The sequence below is a fragment of the Hemicordylus capensis genome, chromosome 6, assembly GCF_027244095.1.
Source record: "Hemicordylus capensis ecotype Gifberg chromosome 6, rHemCap1.1.pri, whole genome shotgun sequence".
Lineage (NCBI taxonomy): Eukaryota > Metazoa > Chordata > Lepidosauria > Squamata > Cordylidae > Hemicordylus > Hemicordylus capensis.
In genome coordinates, this window is record NC_069662.1 from 47599950 (window position 1) to 47627638 (window position 27689).

Genomic DNA, 27689 nt, shown 5'->3' on the forward strand with positions numbered 1-27689 from the left:
TAAAAAATAAAACAAAAGCCAGTTCTGGAAATCACAGGTGCCCTTTTTACTTCCCATCTATGCCCAATGGCATTCAACTAATAATTCAACCTAAACAATTTTTTTAAGGTTGTTTGCACTCGTGAGCTGCGCTCACAGCTGTTTGTTTATTTTAAAGTAGTGGACACCAGGATCCCCATAAGTCCGAATATGCCCTGGCTTAATTTTCTGTAGTCCAACCATGGTCCATGGTAAAACATCAAAACCTCTCTGTCAAAGGCTGCATGTGAACCTTACCATAACAGACACTCCCTGTAAACAGACACTCCCTGAATCAGTCATTCTCACAGCTTAGAGGTCTAAAGTGGATCAAGCAGGTAAGATGCTTTGCAGGAAGGTAACTCAGTTAGCAGGGAAGCCATCAGCAGACCAGACAAAGGGCCAGCCAGAGGCACGAGTATAAGGTGCAGGGGGAAGTCAGGCCAGGCAGGGGCACTTCTGAGCAATGTGCCAGAAACCGCTAAACCGAAGACATTGAATAAGAGTCATGATCAAGATGGTGCAATGGTTAGGAATATCACTTTGAAGACTCCAAAAGTAAGGGGCTGAGTGCATGTCTACAATTCTGCGGAACTGCAGAATATAGTATTGGGCCTCCTGATAATGTCAACTTTCATTTTTATTTTTTAGTTTCTTAAAGAAATATTTATTTATTTTTATTTATTTTATATCCCACTCTTCCTCCAAGGAGCCCAGAGCAGTGTACTACATACTTAAGTTTCTCCTCACAACAACCCTGTGAAGCAGGTTAGGCAGAGAGAGATGTGGCTGGCCCAGAGTCACCCAGCAAGCTGAATGGGGATTTGAACTCAGGTCTCCCCGGTCCTAGTCCAGCACTCTGGTCACTAGACCACGCTGGCTCTGTCTGAAATAAGCTTCTAGCCCCTTGCACTGCAAAGATAAGATTATTCAGTATATGGGCAATCTACACTTAAATTTCAGAAACCAGAAGGGTGCCTGAATTATGGCTTCAGAGGGGATGGGGCTGTAGGTCAGTGGCAGAGCATCTGCTCTGCGTGTCGAAGATGCCAGGTCCACCCTCTGGCTTCTCCAGGTAGGGCTGAGAGGGACTCCTGCCTGAAACCTTGGAGGGATGCTGCCAGTCAGTGCAGACAAGACTGAGCTAGACGGACCAAAGGTCTGACTCAGTATAAGGCAGCTTCCTAAATTCCATAAGTTCTTATTACTCCTTCTCAGGACTTCCAAAAACAAGAAAAAACAAGGAAAACAAGATGAATGATGCCGAAGTGCCTAATTTATGTAAGTAGCGGAATTCATATTTCCTTGGTGTAACATTTGGATTGCAGGGGCACAGAATTTTAATTGGAGTTGTTCGTTTTAAAGAGAATTGCACACACCTCTGTCTGCACTTCAAGAACAATGCTGACAAACCAGAAAGTGGTGTGTGTGTGTGTGTGTGTGTGTGAGAGAGAGAGAGAGAGAGAGAGGACAAACTGTAGAAGAGCAGCTGCAAGTTCTGTGGCATCTTAAGACCAAGACTGTTTGCACACGTGACATTTTAAAACAAAAAACTATGATAGATGATGGAAAAGGAATCAAATTGCGCATTCTCATCATACACTGATTTAGGCACAAACCAATTTAAGCCTCACATGAGAAAATGGCCCTTCTTTGATTGCAGCGGGAGCTTTCCTAGGGAAGAGGCTACGTCAGATGGAAAAGGGTCTCGAGTGCCAATCCCATGAGGGCAGACTAAGGGAACTGGGTATGTAAGAGGAGTAAAAGGGGAGGGAGAGAGATGGCTGATCCTTTCCAAACATTTAAGAAAGCAACTCAGGGAAAAGAGGGGGTGTGGCTGGTTGCCATTTTCAGGGAGGACATGTCATGCCTCTACTGCCCAGGTTTTCTGCAAACACTTACAGTAATAAGTGTTCACTGTCTTTTTTTTATTCAGGTTTTTAACCAGTGAACAGTGGTGCTAACTGGTCTGCTCCGGGTTTATCGGTGGTTGCTGTGCTTCGCTTAATGTAATATATTGTTTTACCCATTTTTATTGACAGTGGGTGTTGTTGTTGTTTTTAAAAAATATATGTATATACCACCTGGGGTCACAGGACAAAGGGTGGTGTTAAAATGTGAAAATAAAGAAATAAAGCACAGGGAAATATCAGAACATTGTACACAGTCAAAGGAGCTCAGCCCTGGGACAAGTTGCCTTAGAGAGGAGAGGGAGGGGGAATCTTTTCCCAAGCTGGACTGCTGGTTCAGGGTGCACAGCCGTAAGGGAAAGGAGGGATCAAGGTGCGCAGCCGGAGGGGACAGGGCTTGATCCCTTCCAATTCGAGAGTTCTAAAAGCCTCTTCATCAACACAGGGGAACTGCCACTCCCCCATCAGCAGAGCACTTGCAGACTGCAGCATGATTTCAGGCCATTTGGGCAGCACCCATCTGGCGGTATGGGAGACGGAGGAGGGAGACGGAGCTTCAGGGAATGGCGTTAAGTGACCTGCGTGAGGATTCAGCCCTGCTTAGGTTTAATCCGGAGAACACTTTGCGGTGGGTAGAGACAACACAAGCTGATTATTTTTTTTTATAAAAATCAACAACATCTGGCAAGGGGTGTGCGTGTGTGTGTGTGTGTGTGTGTGTGTGTGTGTGTGTGTGTGTGTATAGAGGCTGGGCCTAAGCAGGCTGTTGCATAGTCTTGCAGATGGGTGGGTGGGTGGATTTGCAAGCAGGGGTATGGCTAGAAATTTGCTAATTTATGCCTACGTTCCATACATACATACCCTAAACCCCAACATGGCTTATACAACGAAGTGTATACCATGCATTAACCAAAAAGAATGGGGGGGAAATCAAGGGCACATGAAGTAAACAATTGGTGTTTTTTTTAAAGCAACTGATAGCATTATTGTAAAAAATACTCCCACAGTTAGCCAAAATCCGCCAAAGCAGACCTACACAACTACTGTTCACCAGCATCTAGAACATCAGCAAAGAATGAACCTGGCAAGCCCCCTTTGGAAGTAAGGGGTGACACCACCAAGAAGGCCCAGATCTGCCGCAACCTTACAGAATCAGGCCCGCACCTGGTTCCTAACAGTAAAAGGGTACAGAGGCGAGAGGTGAGGACGCCAGCCTCTGCCTGCAGCTTTCTGCCTGCAGCTTTTTCCCCACAGCCTCTTTTCCCTAAGCTGGGTTCTGATTTGAGAAGTGAACCAGGCGCAGGAAAAGGTGCCTGGGAGAAGGGTTGCAGAAAGACAGACTGTGGGCAGGGCATGCCCCTTTTGCTGTTAAAATCAGACCTATCCACCCTTATTTGAATGCAATTGCTATGGACACAGAGAACTGCCACCTTGGCCCTTGGGGAAAGACTTTCCCACACTGACTCATCAACGACAAAGCCTCCAGAGTGTTGCAGAGGATTCTTGGCCATGTTCTAGAACAACTGGTCACATGGGGCACTGGCCAGGCTAGGAACCAATCAGGGTTCCCTGTAAGAGGGAATTCCAGATGTTGATTACTACAGCTCCCAGAATCCCTAGCTGCAGTGGGCTTTGGCTGAGGATGCTGGGAGTTGTAGTCAACAACATCTGGGATTTTCTGTTAGAGGAAACACTGGAACCAATTCAAAATTCACTTCTAGCAGTATGTGGTAGGAGTAGACAGTAATGGTAGACAAGCTTCCATTACCGATCTTCTCACTGAGACATCCCAGGCTCCAGAACAGTCCAAACACCACTGCCTTGGGATTTCAGGGTACATAAGCAGCAAGCACATCAGAGAGCCCAGGTCTTTAAATGGCTAAACCAGCACATTCAACTGTGCCTAGAAACTGACTGGAATCCAAGTGCACTTCTTTACATGGATGCAATATGTGCTCTCTGCAAGTGTTCCCTCTAACAGGGATTCCCAGATGTTGTTGACGACAACTCCCATAATCCCCAAGCAAAAGCCATTGCAGCTGGGGATTCTGGGGATTGTAGTCAACAACATCTGGGAATCCTTGTTAGAGGGAACACTGCTCTCTGCGGCCAGTTCCCGTTAGTAACCTGCCTGTTGTATTCTGGACCAGCTGAAGTTTCTGAAAAGCTCTTCAAAGGCAGCCCACATAAAGCATGTTACCGTAATCCAATCTAGAAGGTACCAAGGATTGTATCACAATGGCCAAGTCCTTGTACATGTAGAAAGTGCACCACAACACTTTTGCTAACACATGCACTGGGAATATTCATGGATGCAAATTTAAGGACAAGAGTGCTAGTAGATGCATTTCGGCACCATCAGCCTGTCCATACATCAGAGCTGAGTTCAAATGGCACCCTTGTTTAGTTCTGGAAGCCATTTTGTTTCTGGCAGATCACTACAGGAAGTGAACAAGAAAATATTTATCTAACTTTTGTATCTCTTGAATTTTTTTAAGGAGATCAGAGTGGCATGTTATCCTCACAACAACCTTGCATGGTAGCTTACATGCAGAGGGACTTGCCTAATGCTGCCTGATGAGTTTCCGTGCCAAACAGAGATTTCAGCTGGGGAAACTCAACATTCAAGCAACATGCACACACAGTTCCTTCAAAACCCTAAAAAATGACAAATTTCAATATCTTAACAACATGCAAGCATATCAAATGATTACCTCACTAAAATGAAAGATTTTGAATGGTGAACAGCCCTAATGTCAATGCAAGTATACATAGTAAAATTCACTCTGTAACCAAGACCTAGTTTTCATAATGCCAAAAATATCACACACATTCATTAAAGGATAATGAATGAGATTTTCTTTTTAAGGTTATATGTTGGTGCCTGAAGGCCAGCAAGCTCACAGAAGGCTTTGTGTCCCTGGGCAGGAAGTTCTAAAGGCCTCAGCATTTCTCTCAGGCTTCAGCCCCTACAACCAAAGTTCTTCCCTTGCCAAATGTACTCTCAAAGGGGCCTCTCCCTAACATCAGAAGAGATGGGTGGGTTTGTGTAATGCAAGAGATAATGTACACCAACTACTGGAAACTCCACCACACCTGCTTTTACATTTGGATATAAATCAGCAAAATTATCCTCTCATTTTCAGGTATTTCTCTACAACATTCCCCAGACTTCTGATGCTGACACACACATTTTCCCCTAAATTAAAAGAGGAAGCACACTTCACTCTTACATCCAGAAAGATTCACTTTTAGAGTATGGAAAACTAAGAATGACCCATCCTCCAAATGAGTCCACTCCCTGTATGTATGTTTCTTCATGAATACTGTTTTGAGCAAAATGAGGTAAATCCCCACCACCCTCCGGAAAAGACTCGTACAGAGACCCAATGGGTGACCTCCTCAGAGTGAGGGCATTCCTGCTCCATCTCCTCATTTGTAATAATAAAATGATCCAAATTCCACCGGACACAGAGTTGGCAGAATTGCCTGCTCCCAACGGTGATTGGAAGGAATCGAGACCAGAGCAATTAATCACGCAGAAACACGGGATAGCCTACAGCACAGTGGTGGAGAGGTGCTTTCAGCTCCTAAGAGCCTTTGCACGACTCAATGAACTTCCTGCAGCACACCAGCAGTTCTCTCACAGCACACTAGTGAGCCTGGACACACCATTTGGGAATCATTGCTCTACAACCACAAGGATTAGAAAGCTCCCTTTAAAATATTTATAATTAAAGCAAAACGAAATCTGGCTTGACAGTTTCAGGAGGATGCCAGGGATCTCCAACAGAAAATGTTCAGCTCCTCTGCCAAATTACAGCTGCCAGCATTCCTCAGCCATTAAGACAATGCGATTCTACCACAACCATTAAGACAATGTAAAACCAGTTGATATGTCGAGCATCCACACATTCCTACACTAAGGTTCTAAACGGGATTCACTACGATGTGTTCTCATTAAGGAATTAAGGGAATTATAGCTGTGTGAGCTGTTAAGACAGAGCTGCTCAACTTCAGCCCTCTTGCAGATGTTGGCCTACAATTCCCAAAATCCCTGGCTATTGGCCATGGTGACTGGGGATTATGGGAGCTGTAGTTCAAAAACAGCTGGAGGCCCTAAGTTGAGCAGGCCTGTAGAGAACATGTGATAAACCTCCTCCTACACTCATTCAAAAAACTACAATTCCCAAAGGTCTTTGGGTGGCACTAAGGGAGACACTGACACCAATTTCAAACTAGATTAAACTAGAGTGCAATGTGAATGCACTTGTCTATAGCAGTTGCATAAGGCAGATTGATCCTGCTGCATTAAGAGGACACAGAACCCCAATCATTTGTGATTATCTGCATCTAACTGAAGTCTTTGGTCAGAGACTGAAGCTGCAGTTCATCATCAAGTTTCCAAGAAAGCAAACCTGATGGTGAGGCAGACATGAAGAGACCAGGTAGGACAGGCCTGCTCAACTTAGGCCCCCCAGCTGTTTTTGGACTACAACTCCCATAATTCTCAGCCACAGCAGCCAATAGCCAGGGATTATGGGAATTGTAGGCCAACATCTGCAGGAGGGCCAAAGTTGAGCAGGCCTGAGGTAGGAGAACTGGGGGACTATGGGATACAATGCAAAAGGAAACTTCGTAAGGCAGGGGCCGAATGGGGAACAACATCTATGAGTGGCACGTGAGAAAGCTTGAAGGCAGGGAGTCTACCGACTGAAAGGGTAAGTTGCATAGGGACTCAGATCCATAGGCCCAATCAACTAAAGCAACTTCAGTCCAAGAAGGCCGATGGTCTTTAAAGAGATGCAGTGGCGCAAGGGGACAGCTGCAGCCCAGCTCCTGAAAGGTCCCTGGTTTGAATCCATGCATAGCAGATGACCCTTCACACAGCAGTGTGTGTTGACTGGAAGCATCTCTGTTGCACAGAGTGCGCATACTTGGAAAATGTGTGCGTATGTATCTTACATACCCGTAAACAGATACCTGTGCATGTTTATGCACAGCAGCAGATGCACACACTAGCAGGTGACTACACATAGATCCCCGAAAGGTTTGCAAGGAAGGCAGTGTGCGGAACAGAGTCAAATGTGCACCTGCTCTGCACAGGTTGGCCAGCATTTTTAAAAGCCTGCACAGTAGCAAGGGGGGAGATAAATACAGTCTCCTTTTCTAGGGGATATTGTGTCCTGTCATCTCTCTCTGCAGACTTGTATTCTTTCCAAGCTGCCCACACAAGCAGATGCCTGTCTCAGTTGGACTGCATGCCCCAGTGAGTGTACATACACTGATGGATTTGGGTCAGAGTGGACAAAACAGTCACCATATATCTGAGGAAGTGGGCTCTTGCTTACCAAGACTCATGCCACTGAAAAACTAGGAAGGAAACCCTATCCGGACTATGCAGATTTTAATCTGTGATTAATGCTTTTAGGTGATCAATTGCAGCAATTGCAGCTTGAGGCTTATGAAGTTCATGTGAGAACTTGGACTCCAGTCCTTTCATTTCTGCCCCTCTCCCCCCCCGCCCTGAACATCACTCCACAACCATGAGGGTTAACAATATGAAATCTGTGTGTGGTAAGATTCTAGCAAATGACAGTATGCTAGCAAAAAGACAAGGTACGTGCTACACGTATGTACATACGGATCTTGACTCCCTTTTGATCAGTGGAAATCTTGCAAGCGGACACCAGGTTTAGCAGATCCAAAGCAAGGAACTGTACGAACATGCAACAGACTACATAAATACCTGTGTGGGAATGGGTATTTCAACGAACGTGCAAATAAATGCGAGCCTGTTCCAGGGGTGTGAACTCCCCCCAAAGAGGATCTATCTTGGGCCCCTCCATTACCAAACCCAAGTGGAATCCAAAGTATTTAGGGACAGCAGCTGCTGAGACTGCCAGCAGCTCTGGTTTGGACAGAGGATGCCACAAGGATGACATAAGCAAAGGAAGGACCCGTCCCTGGAGTGGAAAAGACACTGAGTCACCCACAGTGCTTGTCCCCACAACAAAACCACAGCCCGGGGTTACCCAACAGCATCACGTCAGATCTCACAAAGCAGAGCCCAAGAACACGGAGGCACCAGAAGAGGTCACACCAGTTGTGTGTCAGAGAGTGCCTCTCCCTGTGCCACACAGTCCTATTTGCATGGCGACAGGACAAGCTATTGTGGAACTGACACGTCTCCTGGTAAGAGAGAGGCCACAAGAAAAAACAACAGTGGTCATGTGGCTTGACTGTGCATTCCTCCGTTTCCAAGAACACCAAGTGAAAGAGGAACTCCCTCCTCTCGAGCCTATGACAGGCGGGCCGAGGATTGATCTGGAAAACAGCTGACCTATATCTGGAGGTCATGAACTGACGGGATAGGGCTCTGTACTGCCATGAGTCAAGGCATGGTGAGGGAAGGAATCAGTCTTTCGGCTGCAGAAGCAGAGTTTATCAGCGTCTACTGCGTGCATGGCAAGCAGTTTTAACAGCAGAGAAAAAACAAGAGGTAGATTTCCCAAATGTCCGCAAGCTATGCTGGCTTATGCAAAACGAGAAGTGTATCTGGGTTATATGGGTGACCCAAAAAAAGATCAGAAAACTCTCACTTGCTCAGTCACTCCCTATGTAGACCCAAGATTTTCTTGCCTTTCAAATCTGGCTAGTGTGTATTTTTGTGCAACCCCCAAGCTTCTCTAGCCTTACACCAAGCTCACATGGTCTAGCAAAACAGAGCACTTACCGATTTTGTGTCTCCTACAGACTATGGGAAACACCTAGATTGGGTGGCAGCAGCGATATAGGGAGACGCTGAAAGGCATCATCTCATACTGCGCGGGAGAAGGCAATGGTTAAACCCCTCCTGTATTCTACCAAAGACAACCACAGGGCTCTGTGGTCGCCAAGAGGCGACACCGACTTGATGGCACACTTTACCTTTTTACCCACTGGAATCAATCTAGGCACACACACACACATCATAAAGATTTTGGGCAGCTCTATAGTAACAACAGGAAACTGCAGGAAATAGTACACTGGCATTGTCGGCAGCCAATACATAAAGCGTGAACACCACACTTACATGTTTTTAAGCACCCAAGTATCTAATTGGGAACCCTGGCCCAGGCATGGGTGTTTGAGACATGCATACATGTGTGTATTATAGCCACGTTATGTGTGGCCATAATGCACACATGTATACATGCCTGCAGAGTAACACCCTTGCTTCTCCTGACAGTCAGTGTATGGAGCTGCCCTCAGTTAGGTTTTGAAAATCTCATACCTCTCTTTTTGTCTGTCTCTGCATGTAAAGTGCTAACCCACCACACACCTAGAAAAACAGGAAAAATTGCTTTTCTATAAAAGTTGTGGCTTCTTGCGTCTCCCCCCCCCATTTGCCCCACCTTTTTTCTCCCCCCACCAACTATACTACTTTGATTTTGTGACAATTCCAAAGAGCTCTCTGGAGTCAAATGGCGGGGTGAGGTGGAAGGGAGCTCCCTGAAGCAACCTGAAGGTTGATTTTCTCGTTTAAGAACGCCATGGGAAAGGCTTAGATTTTGAAGCAAGCAATCAATCTCATTGGGCAACACAAGTTACATGCACAGCAAAAAGCTAAAACAAAAAAACAGAATCCATGGCAACCATGGGAGTGGGGGCGGGTCAAAGGTCCCCTGAAATCAGACTTAACATAATTCATCAAGACATAAATGACTCTGGGATAAGAAGGAGCCTTTGAACAAAACTCTACACTTAATTTTTTTTTCTTTTTAAAGGATTACACAAATACATGAAAGGCAGACCTAGCAACTGTAATCAGTAACGATTGCAAAATGGAACCTCCATGTACAGAGGCAGTATACCTGCAAATACCAAATTCTTCTGGAAACAAACATCGGGGCAGGCTATTATCTTCATGTCCTGCTTGAAAGTACCTGGAGATGCATCTGGGAGGCCACTACTGGAAACAGTATACTGGATTCGACATACTATGGTCTAATGCAGTTTGCCTTAAAAGGTAAAGTATGCCGTCGAGTCCGTGTCGACTCCTGGCAACCACAGAGCCCCGTGGTTGTCTTTGGTAGAATACAGGAGGAGTTTCCCATTGCCATCTCCCGCGCAGTATGAGATGATGCCTTTCAGCATCTTCTTATATCGCTGCTGCCCAATATAGGCATTTCCCATGGTCTGGGAAACATACCAGTGGGGATTTGAACCGGCAACCTCTGGCTTGCTAATCAAGTCATTTCCCTGCTGCACCATTTAGTGGTTCAATTAAGCCTCAGACATGGTTTAATTTATCAACACAGAGGTATATATAGTTCTGCCTGGATAGCCCAGTTTCTTGATCAGGAAACCCTGCCCTCTAATCCAGATGCCTGGGGACTAGTTGAAGTCACCCTGGAGGAACAAAAATACATTATTCGCATGCTCAGAAATAATCCCTTATGTATTCTAAAGGGTTCCTGAAAGGTCGATATCAGAATTGGCCATCCTCAGGACTTCCAGGTGTCTTTGGAAAACAGCTCCCACAATCCTTGGCAATTGGCCAGCGTAGCTGGAAATTTATTTGTTTATTATTTATTTATTTGATTTCTATACCGCCCTTCCAAAAATGGCTCGGGGTGGTTTACATAAAAAAATTAAAGGAGTCATCCAACAACAGCTCTAGAGTCTCAGATTGGCCAACCCTTATCTATTTTTATGAAAGACCAAGACATCTGGATAGGACTGCAGGATCAGAGAGAAGGTCGGATTAAGAATATTAATACCTAAGGCGAAGGGGTGGAAAATGCAGCATGGATTCTTGGGCTTTAGTTCTGAGCATGATGAAAGGAACAGCAATTTGAGAAAGAGGGGCAGGAGAAAGTGTGATCCAGAATTTATGGCCCACACATTAATTCCCACAATAGGGACGAAAACTGGTCTTGTGGTAAGAAGCCATGACATGTCCCCTTAGCTAAGCAGGGTCTGCCCTGATTAGGAAGACTAGAAGTATGAGCACTGTAAGATATTCCCCATAGGGGATGGAGACGGTCTGGGAAGAGCATCTAAGTTCCAAGTTTCTTCTCTGGCATCTCCAAGGTAGGGCTGAGAGAGATTCCTGCCTGCAACCTTGGAGAAGTCGCTGCCAGTCTGTGTAGACAATACTGAGCAAGATGGACCTATGGTCCGACTCAGTATATGGCAGCTTCCTATGTTTCACAGAGAGTTCTGTTCCGGGGGTATAACAGGGACTGGGTAGAACTACCAGGTTCTATTCCCAGCTCTGGAAGGAGACTAGTCTTCTGCCGTGATGGGGAGGGAGGGATCATAGCTCAAGTGAGAAAGCACATGCTTTGCATGTAGAAAGTCCCAGGTTCAATACCCAGCACCTCCAGCAGAAGGATCTCACATTAAAAGGTTGTGAATCTATCCGGAATATCTACCACCATCTGCTTTTGAACCCTAACAGTGAACGCGGATAGAATCATGGGTATCCGTGATCAGTCATTTATCGGTCTGAGCCAGTCTCATTGAATTCAATGTGGCTTACTCCCAGGTAAATGGGGACAAGAAATGAACTCACTACATGCCCTTCAACAAGATCTGAGGTGAAATGTCTCTGAATCAGTGTTCCGTCTAATTTTTTTTATTAGTGAGTGGAAAGAGTTTTGTCCTGGGCAGCAGCATTGACGCAGTGTGCGCACATAAAACACACACACACATTCTCTCTCTCTCTCTCTCTCTCTCTCTCTCTCTCTCTCTCTCTCACACACACACACACACAGTAGTTTGTTATTATCTTCTAGGTAATTTTTTTAACCTTTCCCCCCATTCGCACACCTTAGAGGGAACAGTGCTCTGAATACCAGTTGCAGGGGAGCAACAGCAGGAGTGGGGGGCAGGCCTTCATCTTCTGGTTTCTGGACTTCCCAGAGGCAACTGGTGGGCCAGTGTGGGAAACAGGGTGCTGGCCTATATAGGCCTTGGGCCCAATCCAGCAAGACTCACCTTATGTTCTTACATTGCTTCTCAGCCTCAGTCCCACAATATGAGATTAGCATACTGGGCTATCATATTGTAATAATATTGAGATAATACACGGAACGTACTTGGAACAATCTAAATCACTATATACATGCTAAATATGATAGTCACTAAGATGTGTTATCTGGTTGAAAGTTTATCATGTCACCACCTATAACTATGGAGGGATGTGGCTGTAGCCACTTAACCACTGCAGTTTAGTGGTTCGTATTGGGGTAGGCTTGGAGCAGGAGGGAAGACATGGGTTCAAATCCCTACTCAGCTATTTATTTATTTATTTACATTTTATATCTCGCTTGTCCTCCAAGGAGCCCAGAGCAGTGTACTACATACTTAAGTTTCTCCTCACAACAACCTTGTGAAGTAGGTTAGGCTGAGAGAGAAGTGACTAGCCCAGAGTCACCCAGCAAGTCTCATGGCTGAATGGGGATTTGAACTCGGGTCTCCCCGGTCCTAGTCCAGCACTCTAGCCACTACAACACACTATGAAACTAACTGGGTGATCCTGGGTCAATCATTCTCTCTCTCAGCCAGACTGAACTCAAAGGATTGTTGTGAGGCTAAGGTGGGAGGGGAAGAACCATGTAAGGCATGCTGAGGGTGGGATGGATAATAAATCACATACATACATACATACATACATACATAAATTAATAATAGCAGCAGCCACTGATAAACCATCTAGTACCATCCCTCCATAGGTGCCGGGAAACTGAGGAGAGGCTACATTAGATTTAACAAAATTACTGTCAGAGGCTACAGGTGACCTCCTCCACACACAGTTATAAAGGCCCAGTTATAAAGGCCAAAGACAGCTTTTAAGCAACTTGCGTGCACCTTCCTAGGAAGACTAGAAGTGTGAGCACTGTGAGATATTCCCCTTAGGGGATGGAGTCGCTCTGGGAAGAGCAGAAGGTTCCAAGTTCCCTCTCTGGCTTCTTCAAGGTAGGGCTGAGAGAGACTCCTGCTTGAAACCTTGGAGAAGTCACTGCCAGTCTGTGAAGACAATACTGAGCTAGATAGACCAATGGTCTGACTCAGTATATGGCAGCTTCCTATGTTCCTTCCTAGGTTCCTGAGTCCATATCCAAAGGGCAAATCCATGTTAAGAGATTTGGAGCACATTCTCTTTGAGCCAAGTGGAGCATGGCACCTCAGATTCTGCTCTCAACACCAGAAGGGGCCGTGGTTCTAGGCGTCCATAAACTCATAGTCAGAAATTCTGTTGTGGTGGATGGGCACATGAGTGGGGAAGGGAGGCTTTGCAAACCCATTCCCAGCCACAATGTTAAATGCTGGATTTAACTTTGATTGCCCTCAGCAGATCAAGACAAAGGTACCTGAAGGATCACCTTCTCCCACAAGAACCTGCTCAGCTTTTAAGGGCATCATCTGAGGCCCTGCTCCAAGTCTCCCCAACATGTGAAGGGAGCCAAGCAGGGACCAGAGGTAGGGCCTTTAGAATTCCCTTCCCAAATAAGTTTGCCTGGCACCATCATGGTATTCCTTTTCAGCACCAGGCAAAAACGTTTTTATTTGCCCAGCCTTTTTAGACTGCGGGTTTCACGCTGCTTTGCTTTATGCTTTCAGTGTTTGATGTCTTTTGTTGTACACTGCTCTGAGAGTTTTGTCTGAAGAATGGCTAATTGATGTTAAACAGTAAAAACACAAATATGGACAAGCTTTAATTAAATATACTAAATATGAGTGAGATCAGAAATAATAATTAGAAGTGCCTGTTAAATCACTCCAAGGCATTTGCACTCATTGGTCAGAATGCTGAAATCCAGGAACAGGTTTACTTCCTATTGCGCAACTAGACAGAATGCTGTCTGCATAGTTTTCCTTATACAGCTATCTCCAAAAGAAAAGGGGCTAGAAACTACCCCCTTTTAAAAAAAAATTGAACATTCAGGGGGAAAGCCTGGAATAGTCCTAAGGGGACCAGATGTGCCCCCATTCCATGGCTTCTAGTTCCGATACACTATATTAGAGTTTACAGGAATTTAATGGGTAAAGGAGCAGAGGGATCAGGAATGGGGTTTGTGGGTTTCTTAGCTTGGGGGGGAAATGGGGGCCTCAGTTTCTCCACCCTACAGAGATGTTGCAAAGTCCTGTCCAAAAGCCCCAGACAGGAAGCATGGGCCGCTCATGCGGCCAGATAGGGAACTGGAGCTCAAAGACTCTGGGGCCCCCAGCCTTCCGATACACACCATGGTGGGTGTGCTAAGTCAGCTTGAACGGTATGAAAGGGCCTCTTGGCATTAGGCAACTACGAACCCTTCCTCTTGTTCCATGTCCACAACCTCCTCTGCACTCTGCCCCTCCCCTCAGATGGGGATTGTGGCAGGTTCTCGAGCAGCACTCAGACATAGGAGCCCCTGCCGCCAGCCTAAAATGGTATAGCCATGAAAGACGGCCACCATTTCATCTGCTATTTGTGAGACTTAGGCCTGAGGCAAGTGGCTTTGGGGCTTAGGGCTGGAATGTGTTCTCAATTTTATAACAATCTTCACATTATTTATTTAGTAATAATTATTACCCTAACATCACTAATTATTTATTAATAATACCCAACAACAACAAATATTCATATGCTGCTTTTCAACAAAAGTTTCCAAAGTGGTCTCCATAGAGAAATAATAAACTTGCAGACCCGGTGCATAGCATCTGCGCCGCTAGTTTGTCTTTGCCCAGCCGGGCTCCACTGCTTTCTCTCCCCGCCGCTTCCACCTGCCCTTCCACCCCAGTCCATTCCCCATCCTTCCCCAGTCCATTCCCCGCCACCTCCCACCTCCCTTCCCCCCAGTCCATCCCCCATCGTTCTGGAGGTCCCCGTTCTCCTCCCACCACCGGCAGCTTTCCCTCTCTGCCCCCTGGCAGTGCTTTCCCTCCCCGCCGGGCTCCCTCCCTCCCTCCCTCCCTCCCATTTTCACCCACCTTCCCACCTCCTCTGCCAAGGCCCGCCACCGCCGGGCTGACTCGTGGGGCCGCTGCCGCCTCCTCTTACCGGCCGGAGGGGCTTCGCCCGGTGCCGCTGCTGCCACCTCCTCCTCCGGCTGCCCGCCTCTCCTCACCACCACCATTAGCATCCGGCCTGCCACACATCCCCACGCATCCAGCTAGTCCGGCTAAGCATAGCGTATTAATTATATAGAAAATAGATAATGAATACCCAGCATTCATATTATATTTTTTGAATGTTGACAGCATTTCATACAAACAGTATCACAGCAATCCTTACAACTCTGTGAGGGACATAAGGAGCTGATTTATACCAAGTCAGACTAATGACCTATCTAGCTCAGGAGGACTGCCTACACTGATTGGCAGTGGCTCTCCAAGCTTGCAAGCAAGAGACTTTCCCAGCCCTATCTGGAGATACCAGGGATTGAACCTAGGACCTTCTGCTTACAAAGCAGATGCTCTACCACTGAGCTATGGTCCCAAGTTGTTATGTGGATATTGCAAATAAGAGAGCGGGGGTAGGAGAGAGGGGCTTGCCTTGGGAATGAGGCTGTAGCTCAGTGGAAAAGCATTTGCTTTGCATGCAGAAGATCCCAGGTTCAATCCTTGGCATCTCAAAAGCAGGGATGTGAGAAACTCCTGCCTGAAACCCTGGAATGCTGCTGCCTGTCAGTGAAGACAGGACTGAGCTAGATCGACTGATGGCCTGACTCAGTACAGTACAGTATAAGGCAACTTCCTATGTCCACATGTAAGGCCATTGACCTAGTTAGTTGATGGCTAAAATGGAATTCAAACAGGGGACTTCCTGGCTCACAGCCTTGGCACTTTTTTTTTTTTTAGGGCTGATTTAGGTCTCTAGCAGCACACCCATTCTAGAAGCTGGAAACAGAGGCTACCCAGAAAGCATCATGGTTTTAACAGAGGTCTCTCCTAGCTTCTACACCACTAGTTTTCAACTGGTAGGTCATGAGTAGCCCCCAAATGACACATTAGTTTATCATCCACCTCATTTGTTCTAGTTTGTTTGCAGAGGGGAAGAGAAGTAAAAAGGAGAATGAGGACAGATGGAGAGTGATCAGAAGAGTAAAAATAAAAATAAAATTCAAGATTAAAATAGAAGAGTAAAAATAATAATCAAGATTAAAACTGAGTTCTGGGTCTCATCATCATCATCATCAAGCTAAAGGCCACCCCTTCTATATCTCCCAAAGATCTCCCCAAGCCACCACTGCCATCCATATTCCGCTACTAAGGGAGTCCTTTTTGTTATAGACATAGGAAGATCCTTTACCATTGGGGTCAGTCTGCATAGTTCAAATCCCTGTTCAGCCATGAAACTCACTGGGTGACTCTGGGCCACTCACTTCTCTCTCGGCCTAACCTACCTCAAAGGGTTGTTGTAAGGATAAACATAACCATGTACACTGCTGTGAGCTCCTCAGGGGAAGAGCGGGATAGAAATGTAAAAATAAAGCAGCATCTTTCCCAGCCCTGCTTTTAAATGGAGATGCCAGAGACTGAACCCATACAAAGCATGGGCTCTACTACTAAGCAATTACCTCGACTCTACAACTGAAGGTTGATTAAGCTACCATATGTGGCAGATGGGTTGTGTTCAGATTGGTTCAGAACAGGCTCATTCACAACAGTGCAGGAATTTGCACACACATCTCCTCGGTGTACGACTAACACTTCTCCAACCACTACATGATTCTGGTTGGCTTTTAAAAACCCTTCCCAATTTAGATTTTTCGTCACCTTAACAAGTTCCAGGTTTTTATTAGTGACTACTTCTCTTCCCGCCCCCCTCTTCCTTTTAATTGGATTCCAAAGCTATTTTGTGGGGTTTAAAGTGTTACTTTTATTCTAGTGTTATGGTGTGTTGCTTTGACCATCTAGAAAAGTGACTGATACAAATATGGTAAATAATCAAGTATGTAATGAAGTAGAAAAATATAAAGAGAGGCTTCCCAGAGCGGAAGGTGCTTAACTTTCAGCCAAGATTGACCTCCTCCTCATTTCAAATATTGAGCAATATCTCGCTGCCCCAAACCTTCTGCTAATAAAGGAACACAACTACCATTCCCTTGTGTCACAGAGAGAAGGTCATTCAGCTTGCACTGAAGCCCCAGCGACACAACCGGCTACTGTTTCCTGATATACACACAGGGTTCCAAAGAGATGGGGAGAGAGGAAAGGCATCTAAGAAAAATGGCCAGCCTTCACCCACCCATTCACCGCCCCCTCCCTGCTTCTCTACCACCCCAGCAGGCAGGACGATTCAGTTTTCATTTGGCACAGAGGCGGTGGCAGCCCATCACTTAATGCTTTCCGACAACTGGCAGGGGAAATTCAAATGGAGAGTAGTGTGGGGAGGGGGGGAGCGGAGGAGAGGGAATTGAATCCTAGATCAGAGAGTGAGAGAGAGAATGAAGACAAGGATCCCACAGGCAACACACTTATTAATTAGGTCCTTTTGGGGATACCAGATTCGTGTTTGAATCCATTAAAAAGAAACACTAATGTAACTGAAGAAACCTCTACTTGGATCCCAAGTTTTGCAGACAGGGAATTCTACCCTGTCTTCAAATAGAGTTCACAACTGCCCATAAAAAAAAAAGACAGCCTAGCTGGGTCTTTTGCCTTTAACATGACCAGCAGAAATGACCAGCAACTTGACCAGCAGAAAAAAAGCAAAGCTTTTCACAGCAGCTAGCATAGCTTAGTAGTTAGAGTGTTAGACTAGAAGTGGGAAGACCAGAGTTCAAATCCCCATTCAACCATGAAACTCACTGGGTGACTCTGGGCCAGTCACGTATCTCTCAGCCCAACCTACCCTACAGGGTTGTTGTGAGAATAAAAATAAACCATGTACATTGCTCTGAGCTCCTTGGAGGAAGAGCGGGATATAAATGTAAATAATAAAAAATAAATAGTAAATTAAATGAATTATCGCCTGCAAACACAGGAGCAGGAGCTGATAAAGTAGTTGGCAGCCCTATCTCCAGAAGCTTAGAATCAGGGAGGCCTCTGCCATATGATTGGCTCTTCCAGCATATAGTGTATTTCCTTTCTGGCCAATAAAACAATGAGGCTTTCCCTGCTCTCAGAACAGGACTGCTCTTGATTGGATAGAACTAAACAACATGGAATGTTGCACAAACCAATCTGGCATCAGGACTTCCCGCACTCCTTCTAGACTGACTGCGGCTGAAGTTATATTATACCAAATGGTCCATCTAGCTTAGCATGGCTGGTCCTTCCATGAGGCAAGGTGAGATGATCACTTCAGGTGACGTGTGGGAAGGGACAGCAAGCACTGTCACCACCCCAGCTGCCTGCCTATTATGCCCTGTTCAGGTATTCAGAAAATGCCACTCAACACATTGGAGAGAAGTTTAAGGCATGGTTTCCAGCAGAAAAAAATGGTGAGTAGGGAAAAGGTTAAGTGCCCCCTCCTTCCCCAGGGAGTTTCTGAGCCTAAAATGGCAGTCACCCAAGACTACTTTTTCTTTTCTTTTCTTCTTTTTTTAACTCAAGCCTTCATTACATGCATTTGCATGCAATGCTTAGTTTGCCCCTCAGGTCATCATTCTTCTAAGTCCTTACACTGACTCCCAGTCTCGTTGCTATCAGCTTCAAGATCTAGTCACTTAAAAATAACCAGTTTTCAGGCTGAATAAATATTGCAAATATTCTTAAAGTTCTTGGTGCCTGGGAACCAGGAACCCAGACTTCGGCTACTTCACTCAATCTCTCTCTCAGTCTCTCATACACACACATACACAGACAAACACACACATATAGCCATGAAAAACTATATTGGGCTTTCCTAGTTAGAGCTCTGGAGAAGGAGCTGGGATCCAGCACACCTGTTATTCTGATCTATTCCTGTTCTAGTCTATATTCCACAGGGTTAGAGAAGGATTGCGCGGGCCCATATACTGGAGTTGCTGCAAACCTGAAGAACTGTAGTTTGAGAAGATATCAAAGGCAGGGTCATATTTTCTGGCCGCTCCCAAGTCCCATTAGGGACTTGGGAGTGCACAAAGCCAGGAACACCTTTGCGACCACTGCTCCCCTCCCCCGCACTTAATATTGGTGCTGCCCAGTTTCAAGCAATGTAATACAATATAAAATACAAAGTACAATGTAAAAATACAATGTAAATACAAAGCACATCGGGCTTGCCCCAGTCACCTTTTGCTGGACCACACAAAACACAATCTCTGGGGCCATCTTTATGTCAAAGGACAAATCTCCTTCCCTTCTCCTCTCCCCTACCCTATCTCAAAAAGTCCCCGCAAAATTTCATTTGTTTTTACAAAGCTCTGTCTTCCAAAAATTCCAAACAGGATTTCCAAATTCAGAGAGACAGGTGGAGGCTGAAACGTCCTTGCAACAGTTGGCAACTTGCACAGTTCCAGCCTTGAGTCAGTTGTGTGCAAACCTCATTCACTGGTGGGTCTAAACAGAGGCACGATCCTGTGCCAGGCTGCACTCACATGAAAATACTGTTTGTATGAACACCAGTGCCTCTTCACATGGTGGTATATCAGTGGTGGCTGAAATGAATCACGGTGGCATCTTTTCCAGCTGACCCGGTTGCTTGAGTTGCAGCAGCTGTAGGCACAGTCCTCATAAGTTCACGCATAGAGCTTCTGTATGAACGCAGCCTGCCTGCAATCCCAACGTGCTCACACAGAGGTAATCCACAAGAGTGAAGGTGCCATTAAGTCAAGAAAGCCACCACAATCCAGCAAACAGAGAACTGGATTTGACTACTCCATTAGCCCACTGGCCATCTAGCACAGGCTCTGGGCGGTGTACAACTACCAAAACCAAAAACAAACAAACCACCAGCCTCTTTTAGGGTCACAGAACTGGGTGTATCTTTAAGGTCCAAATCAGAGGTGGGCTCAGAGAGGTGTTCCTCACTCCCTAAAACTTATTCTATTATCATTATTAATTCGATTAATAATCGATGCCTGTCCTCCCTCTCTCAGTCTGACTTGAATCAACCATTTATGTCAAAACACCAGTGCAAGTGACTCGCATTTCCCCCACGTGCGTTTCAGCTGACATCTCTCCGCCCGCCCCGACACACTCGCACGCCAGCTCCATCCGCTCATGCCAGCCGTGGTGAACTCTGCCCCACTTCCTGAGAGAGAGGGAGAGAGAAGTCTCCCTTCAGAAAAAGTCAGGGCTTGAGGGAAAGAGGTGGCCCCGGGCAGCCCCAAGCCTCAGAGACCCAGCTGCAGTGGCCTGTACGGCACTGTACGTCAAGCTGCCTGAATACGTGCTAGGCCACAGAACGAGGGGAGGAGCAGATTGCTGGGCTGGCAGCAGCGTCTGAGCTCCAAGTTCTCCCCAGACCAGCTCCTCGGGTGGTTTCCTTCCAGCAGGCTTTGCCCTTCCCTAGTGCTTTAAAGGGATCAGAGCGGTGGCTAATGGGTGGACAGGCATTTGCATAATGACCAGAAGCAGACAGAAAAGGACAGGCTTCCCTTTGCGGGGGCAGGCGGCAGAAACCTGGGGTGCAGTAGGCCAATCAGAGCTCAGATCAGAAACCAAATAATCTGACTCCAACCAAACCCAAACCAGGGATTTGTGGTTCCCACTGTGAACTTTCAGGGCAGCAGATAAGAGACGGAACTATTAGCACACTGCTACTGTGAACTCAGTAGGTCCTCGCCTTCTCTCAGTCAGTGTTCCCTCTAACAGGGATTCCCAGATGTTGCTGACTACAACTCCCATAATCCCCAGCCAAAGGCCATTGCAGCTGGGGATGCTGTGAGTTGTAGTGAACAACCTCTGGGAATCCCTGTTGGAGGGAACACTGCTCTCAGCCCCCTTCCCCCAGCTGCAACAGGGGGATAATCATACCAACCTACTCTAAAAGGTTTGATTCAAAGATTACTAAAATAATGTACATAAAGTACTTTGAATGCTGTGTAAAGCATCATCTAAATTTGAAGTTTTTCTATTAGTACTCTGCACCCACTATCAGGACTGAGAAAGGGGAGGGGGAAATTAAACAACAACAACACACCAAAAAAAACCCCAGGCATTTAATTTCTCAGTCTTCTCACTCTTGACACAAAAATTTCCCAGTTTTAATACCAGGCCTGGAAGATAAAATAATGAGAGGAGTGCTTCATGAGCATGGTGAGTTTTCCTCACTACTAAAATCCCACAATATCCATTTGGGAAGTGATTTTTAGCAGCAAAATGGGTGGTAGGGAAAGGGCTAAGTCCATCCCTCCCCAATAACCACAATGGTTGCAAAAAGCACAGAACCCACAGTTCCTGTTCCCTGGGGTTTTATTAATATTGGATGTGTCAGCTTGCTAGTTGGGGGATGGCAAACCTAAGACAAGCAGATATTTGGGTTCCATTTGTGAAAACCAAGAACATCTGGGCTTCAAGAAGCCAAGAACAATGCAGGATTTTAGAATCTTTCTGGGTTTCTTTTAGTAGGGATTTTTTTTTTTAATTAGTGGGCGTGGGCATGGGCATTCACCCTTGTTCAGAACTTGCAAAGCCGCTACTTTCTCCAGCAACTGAAGCTGGATTCTATCTAATCCTGGGAGCAAAGATCCTTTGTCCTTGAAAGGAGCCTGCCACACTTGGGTCTCCTACTTGGATACCACGTGGCCTTGATCTCAGGTACTAAAGGGTGGTGCCAGTGTTGATGGCTGGGTGCCCCCATTGCCTCTCCAAGGGGCCTGCTCCATAACAGTACTGAAACTCAGGCAGCTGTACTGTGCAAAAGGTCACTATTGTTGCTGCTGCTGTTGCAGTGCAAGGCAGAAACTGCTGGGTTAAAAGGGCTAAGAGTGGGGTTCAAAGCTCTGAAGCTCTCCAGATGGCCTCAGGCAACTCACTTGCGCTCTCTCAGACTAGCCTCCTTGGTAAAATACCTCCGTTTTCTTGTATGGCTATACACACTGAGCACTGGCTGCATGCATAATTGCACATTTGTGAGCAAATATTTACATATCTATATATCTATATCTATATCTATTACAAACACACACATACTGCACTCCTTCAGCAAATGTTACACTTCAGCACGTTCTCTACCTGCACGTGGGACACTCGTGGGCACATGTCTGTTGACTGCTCACACAGAACTGTGTTTACGCACATCTCATGTACACCCTGCCCAACTAACTGTGGGCAACCAAATGTGAACAGATGCACACATACACACACTTGTACTCTGCACAGCAAAATGAGCAGAGGCAAGCACAAACAATCCACCATTAAACACCAGCGTGCACACCTAGAAGGAGAACACTCAAGGTCTTAAACACACGAGCACCACATATTTACACAAGCATTGGATATAGGGGGTATACACAACTCTGTTAACATAACAACGTTTACCAGGATCAATAATCGAGCAACCCGTGGCATTAATAAGAGACTGGCCTGGGATATCTCAGACCAAAGGGGGAAAGTGAACCCTTGAAATTTAAACATAAGAGCACATGCTTGGGCAGAAACGCTTAGGTGGGGTGCAGCAGGCAAACCCGACACACTAGCCCGCAGTCAGCTTGATATCAGCAGCTCTGTCTAGACTAAAGCACCCAGGGCAACAGCCACAGTCAATACAGAACGGGGAGTCAACAAAAGGCTCTAGAGAAGGCATCCCCTTGGGTCATCCCAGCCAAAGGTCAAACTGGGTGATCTGGAGACAGCATTGTGGCATTTACCTTGCAGAAGTCACGGCAAGGAGCGTCAGCTACGGTGCTGCTACCGAATCCAAGTGTATGGTGGCTCAGTCACTCAGCCACGTCAAGTGTAGGCAGTCATCAGGGACACACAGGTAGGGCAGCCTGCTCAATTGTTGTTGCAAAAGCTACTGGGCAATGCCCAGACACCTGAGTATGGTACATGTGCTTCAGACTCACAACCAAAACACTGTCTCCGGGGCACAATACTGCCTACCGCATATTAATCCCTACAGCTCTGGAATTCTTAATTGAGATCTGTTCAAATGCTGCCTAGGCCCAGTACAGGCTCAGCAGAGCTGATGTGAAGCAAAGCACCCATTCACCAAAGCCACCTCCCAGCCGCTTCAAAGCCAGTACAGACAGCCCCGTTCAAGACAAGCATCCCTTGCTTGCTCTCCATCATCAATATTAAATGCTCTTTCTATAAATACAACTCATCATAACCAGAGACCTGTTTCTTTAATGTCAGGGCAGGACCTCTGAGCATATGCCGAGTGTCTTCCCCTCCCCTCAACTGAATAACCACAACCGACTTACACACATCTGGAACTGGAGTGGAAGGGCTTTAAACTGTTGTGATTTCAATGCAGGCAGGAGATCCCAGCACTCTTTAGAAAAGTAGAGCGGTGTCCTATTCCTTTTTGAGCCAGCAGCAGGGTAAGACATCCCCATGCCAGTGTCAAGCCCCGTTAATTCAGAATCAGGCAATTTATTTATTATTATTATTATTATTATTATTATTATTATTATTATTAAAACTTTTATACCGCCCTTCCAAAAGGCTCAGGGCGGTTTACATTAAAACTCAGGGCGGTTTACATTAAAACTCATGTGTGTAAGTCAGTTGTGGTTATTCAGTTGGGGGGAGGGGAAGACACTCGGCATATGCTCAGGGGTCCTGCCCTGACATTAAAGAAGTGTCATGAGTGAATTTGCCCATTGCACATGGTTTGAGGTCTTCCAGAGAGTGATAGCCACTTAACATGGAGGAGGAGGAGAAAGACCACACCACCCACCCTGCACACACATCCACCCACCTCAGATCTAAGACAGTGTTTTCACATGTGATACGGAAAGTTCCAATGAAACTCTCTTGCGCCATTTGTACACTGGTGTGAATGCTGTTCATGCAGTATACGAGGGGGGAAAGAGCTGTTTTAAAAACTGCATGTCTGTTCTAACCAACATAAGGTTTTAGATTTGCATTACAAAGGCAGATAATTCTCTCTCTCTCTCTCTCTCTCTCACACACACACACACACACACACACACACACTTTAAGTGTCATGAGTGAAATGTCTCAAGGCTGCCCTAAAGTAAACTGTGCCATCAGTCAGTGTTGACTCCTGGCACCCACAGAAACTTGTGGTTGTCTTTGGTAGAATACAGGAGGGGTTTACCATTGCCTCCTCCCATGCAGTATGAGATGATGCCTTTCAGCATCTTCCTATATCGCTGCTGCCCAATATAGGTGTTTGGGAAACATACCAGCAGGGATTCGAACTGGCAACTTTTGGCTTGCTAATCAAGTCACTTCCCCGCTACGCCACTAGGTGGCTCAAGGTTGCCCTAGCTCTTTGTAAAGTAAAGTTGTATCCTCCAGTCGGTGTCGACTCTTGGCAACCACAGAGCCATGTGGTTTTCTCATGGGCAAAACTCTGCTTGCACAACACAAGAAATAATTCTGAGGTTCGATTCCTGGTTTGGATCTTCAACTCTGGATAGTCACGTTCTTGGCCCGCGCTAACCCTTCCACTTGTTTACAGACACCGCAAGCTGCTTTAGGGTGAGTAAGGCTGAGGATGCACTCTGGGTTGTGACTTTTGCCCTTTTAAGATCTACCATCATTTACCCAACACTTGTAACTTCCTTCAAAGCCTCCTAGCTACAGACGAAAAAAATGAGAGACAGTCAGCATTGTTACACCCTTTCTTCCCTGGTGGTAAAAGATGACCTCTCCATCACCTACCCCACCCCACCTCAAATCCAGAGCAGAAGTCGGCTCCTTTTCCAGAGAGAGGTAATATGACCATTAATATTGCATGGAGGGAGAGCAGGATGAGGCAGAAAAGAACCAGCAAAAGGCGATACTTGTGTGGGGTCAGGGTGGGAGCCACAAGCGGGTGTGGGGGACAAAATCATCAAGAGAATATGAGAGAGAGAGAGAGAGAGAGAGAGAGAGAGAGAGAGAGAGAGAGAACGAACCAGACCTGATCAATTGAGGAATAAAAGGCTCTGTGAATGGCCGGCACAAACCCTGCCCTGAGATGCAGGCTCATTTCTCCACCTAACCTAGCCGGTTTCCCCTTATTGACGCCTGCCCCAAACTGTGCCCCTCCCAGTTAAGAAAAACACACACATTCCCCAAGATCTGTGGTGCCTCTTTTGAGGGAAAGAGGATGAAACATCCCTGGATTCATTCACCTCATTACCTTTTGCTGACCCACAGGAAGGACAATCTCTTGGGATATCCTTCTGTCAAAGGACAGGCCTCTCCTTCCCTTCCTTCCTCTACACCACCACCATCCCACCTCGACAGGCTCCAGCAAGGAAAAGTTTTTAAAAAGCATCCACACAGTGAAAGAAAATCCAAGCAACATTTCCAAGATTGGAGAGAGGGGCGGGGACTAGAACAGGGCACCTCCTTGCCCAGCAGTGGCAGCTTTCACAGGGTTCCCCCTACTCACCCACCCCCCACACACGGGTCAGATGCATGCAGAAGTTAACATGTTGGCCAGGCTGTTGTGGACTTAAACCATGGTACTATCTAGACTCACAGCAACATTTCTGAGCTCCTCCCAACACACATTGTCATCCTTAAAAACAACCACCAAGGGTTAAATGCATTCACTATCTCAAGGCTTTTGATTTTTAAAACAGCAAGACGAATTAGCAGCTAGGATTAAATCCTCACTCTAGCCATGTCCCACCGTGGACAGCTGTCAGGATGACAGCAAAGTGAATGTCAGTGTCGACCCTCAGAACCCCCCTTCCTTCAAGGACAGGATCCCTGCTGCATGGGTCCGTTTTCAACCCAAAGTAATTCCCTTCCTCCCCCACTCTCTGATCAAGCGAGGAGGGGGAACCCATCCCTCACCCCTCCCCTCTGGAAAAAAAATGTAACATGCAAAGTTACATCCAGCTCAACCAGAAAATGGGCCCTGCTGCCAATGTAAAAGGAATACTACGCAGTCCCCCCTACAGCCCCCCCAGACTTGTGATCCGCCAGCCACATGCCAAACGTCCTTATTTTTTAAGAAAATATTTACCCATATTTCCCCCCTTTAAACACCAATAGAAAAATACCCTCTTCTTTCCAAATCCTCCCTCCCCAAAGTGAATGTCAAAACTAGTTCCCTAGCTGTGGCCTTTGCAACTTATTTTTTAGTGAAAAATAACAAGTAAAATAAAATTTTAAAAACAGAGACTCACTTGGGATTAGAACCCAAAGCACAGATAGTGTCATGTACTGGATTCATGCAATGGGGCAGTGTGCGTGTGTGGCGGCGTGGGGGTGGGGTGAGGGAGATATCAATCCAGCCCAAAAAGAGACCCCTTGCCTCCTTGGCAGTTGCAATAAATACAGCTAATGTATAGGGTACATTAGATAGACATTTGCTTTTGGGGGGGGGGAGAGTAGGGGACGGAGAGTACCTTTTATTTTCCTAAAAGATAAATAAGTACAAACCCCAAGTTGGCACCAACCTCCTGATGAGAACAGTAAACAAACCAGCAAAAAAAAAAAAATTAAAAAAGATTAGAGAGCGTCTACAACTATAGAGCTGTTTTCCCCACGCTTATTTTTGCCTCTCCTTAAAAGCGCTCTCTCTCCATTGCTGGAGAGCAGCAGAAAATATATATAGGTTAATGCCAAACGGGGGGAGGGGGGAGAAGAGCCAGTGATGAGATTACACGGGAAAAGGCGCGGGGGGGGGGAGAGAGAGATTGCACTCCACAAGATTCCAAAGGCTAAAAATCCCTATAGTGAAGGAGACGGGGAACTCAATCTTTTCCCACCACCCCTGCCCAATCTCCTTTAGATTTGCAACGTTGGCAGTGACAGGAACAGCTGCGATGGGACGGGGAGCGCAGGGGTGGAGACAGCTGGAAGAGGGTGGGGGGCAGAGAAGGGAAGACATATTGGGGTTCAAGAGCGCAGAGGAAGGAAGCCTCCCCAGCAGGATTGCTGGAGAAGCGTAATCCACTCTTCTTCTTCCACCAGCCCTCACCTACCTTTGGCTGCTTCTCCTCCTCCTCCTCGTCTTCTTCTTCTCTCCCCCCGCCCCCCTTCTTTGCAAGCAGGAAGCTGGCTTCGTGCCCCCCTCCCCTTCCCCTCGCCTTGCAAACTGGAGTTTCCCCGCGCGCTTCTTCGGTGCAGCCCCAGGGGAGGGGATCGGCTGTGCACTTGGAGCGCTTTGGAGGAGACGGAGATGCGGCGGTGGCGGCAGCGAAGAGGGGTTTGTAAAATCCTGGCTTGGGCAGCAGCGGCGCTCGCCTGGTGTGTTTGTGTCACTAGAGCTGGGGAAATGGACTCGAGAGCCGAAGGGAAGGAGGCCGGCCTAGCTCCTCCTTCTCCTCCACCTCCTCCCCACAGCCGTCGCCGCTGCTACCGCCTTGGCTAACGTCTGCACCCTACAGGCCGAGGGCGCGCGGTGCCAGGGCGCACAGACCGCGCATAGGGCAGCTCTCTCTGCGCAAAGGAGAGGGAAACGGAGGAGGAGGCGGGAAGCAGGGGTTGCGAGTCGATCCCAAGCACTGGAACCCAGCGTCTCCAGCCGCTACGCACCTGCTCTCCGCCTTGTCATCCTGCGCTCCAGTGCGATGCGCAAAAGGCACGCCGACTCTCGCCAAACTTAGCTGCAAACTGCTGGGCGCTTACAGCTTGATCCCTTGTATGCTTACTCAGAAGCATGTCTCACTTTGTTCAAAGGGGCTTACTTCTGAATAAAATGCACAGGACTGCAGCTTTGCAGTCTGATCCTACATATGTTTATTCAGAAGTAATTCCCATTGAATTCAGTGGAGC

The 27689-nt window shown here is 46.7% G+C and overlaps 1 protein-coding gene and 1 non-coding gene across 4 annotated transcripts in view; both read right to left on the reverse strand.

Annotated features, from left to right (window-relative positions):
• THRA (thyroid hormone receptor alpha) overlaps positions 1-27465 on the reverse strand; it is a 145196-nt gene extending 117731 nt beyond the window's left edge. The window contains exon 1 of one of the 3 annotated variants that reach the window (XM_053259118.1): positions 27450-27465. The gene's annotated coding sequence lies outside the window, so the exon portion shown is untranslated. Of the gene's footprint in view, positions 1-26368; positions 26387-26896; positions 26981-27449 lie in introns of those variants that run through there. The other 2 variants (XM_053259117.1, XM_053259119.1) reach the window with 2 other exon arrangements.
• On the reverse strand, positions 15328-15399 carry TRNAT-UGU (transfer RNA threonine (anticodon UGU)). The gene has a single exon. It is a non-coding gene; the product is annotated as a tRNA-Thr (tRNA).
• Positions 27466-27689: the final 224 nt, after the last annotated feature.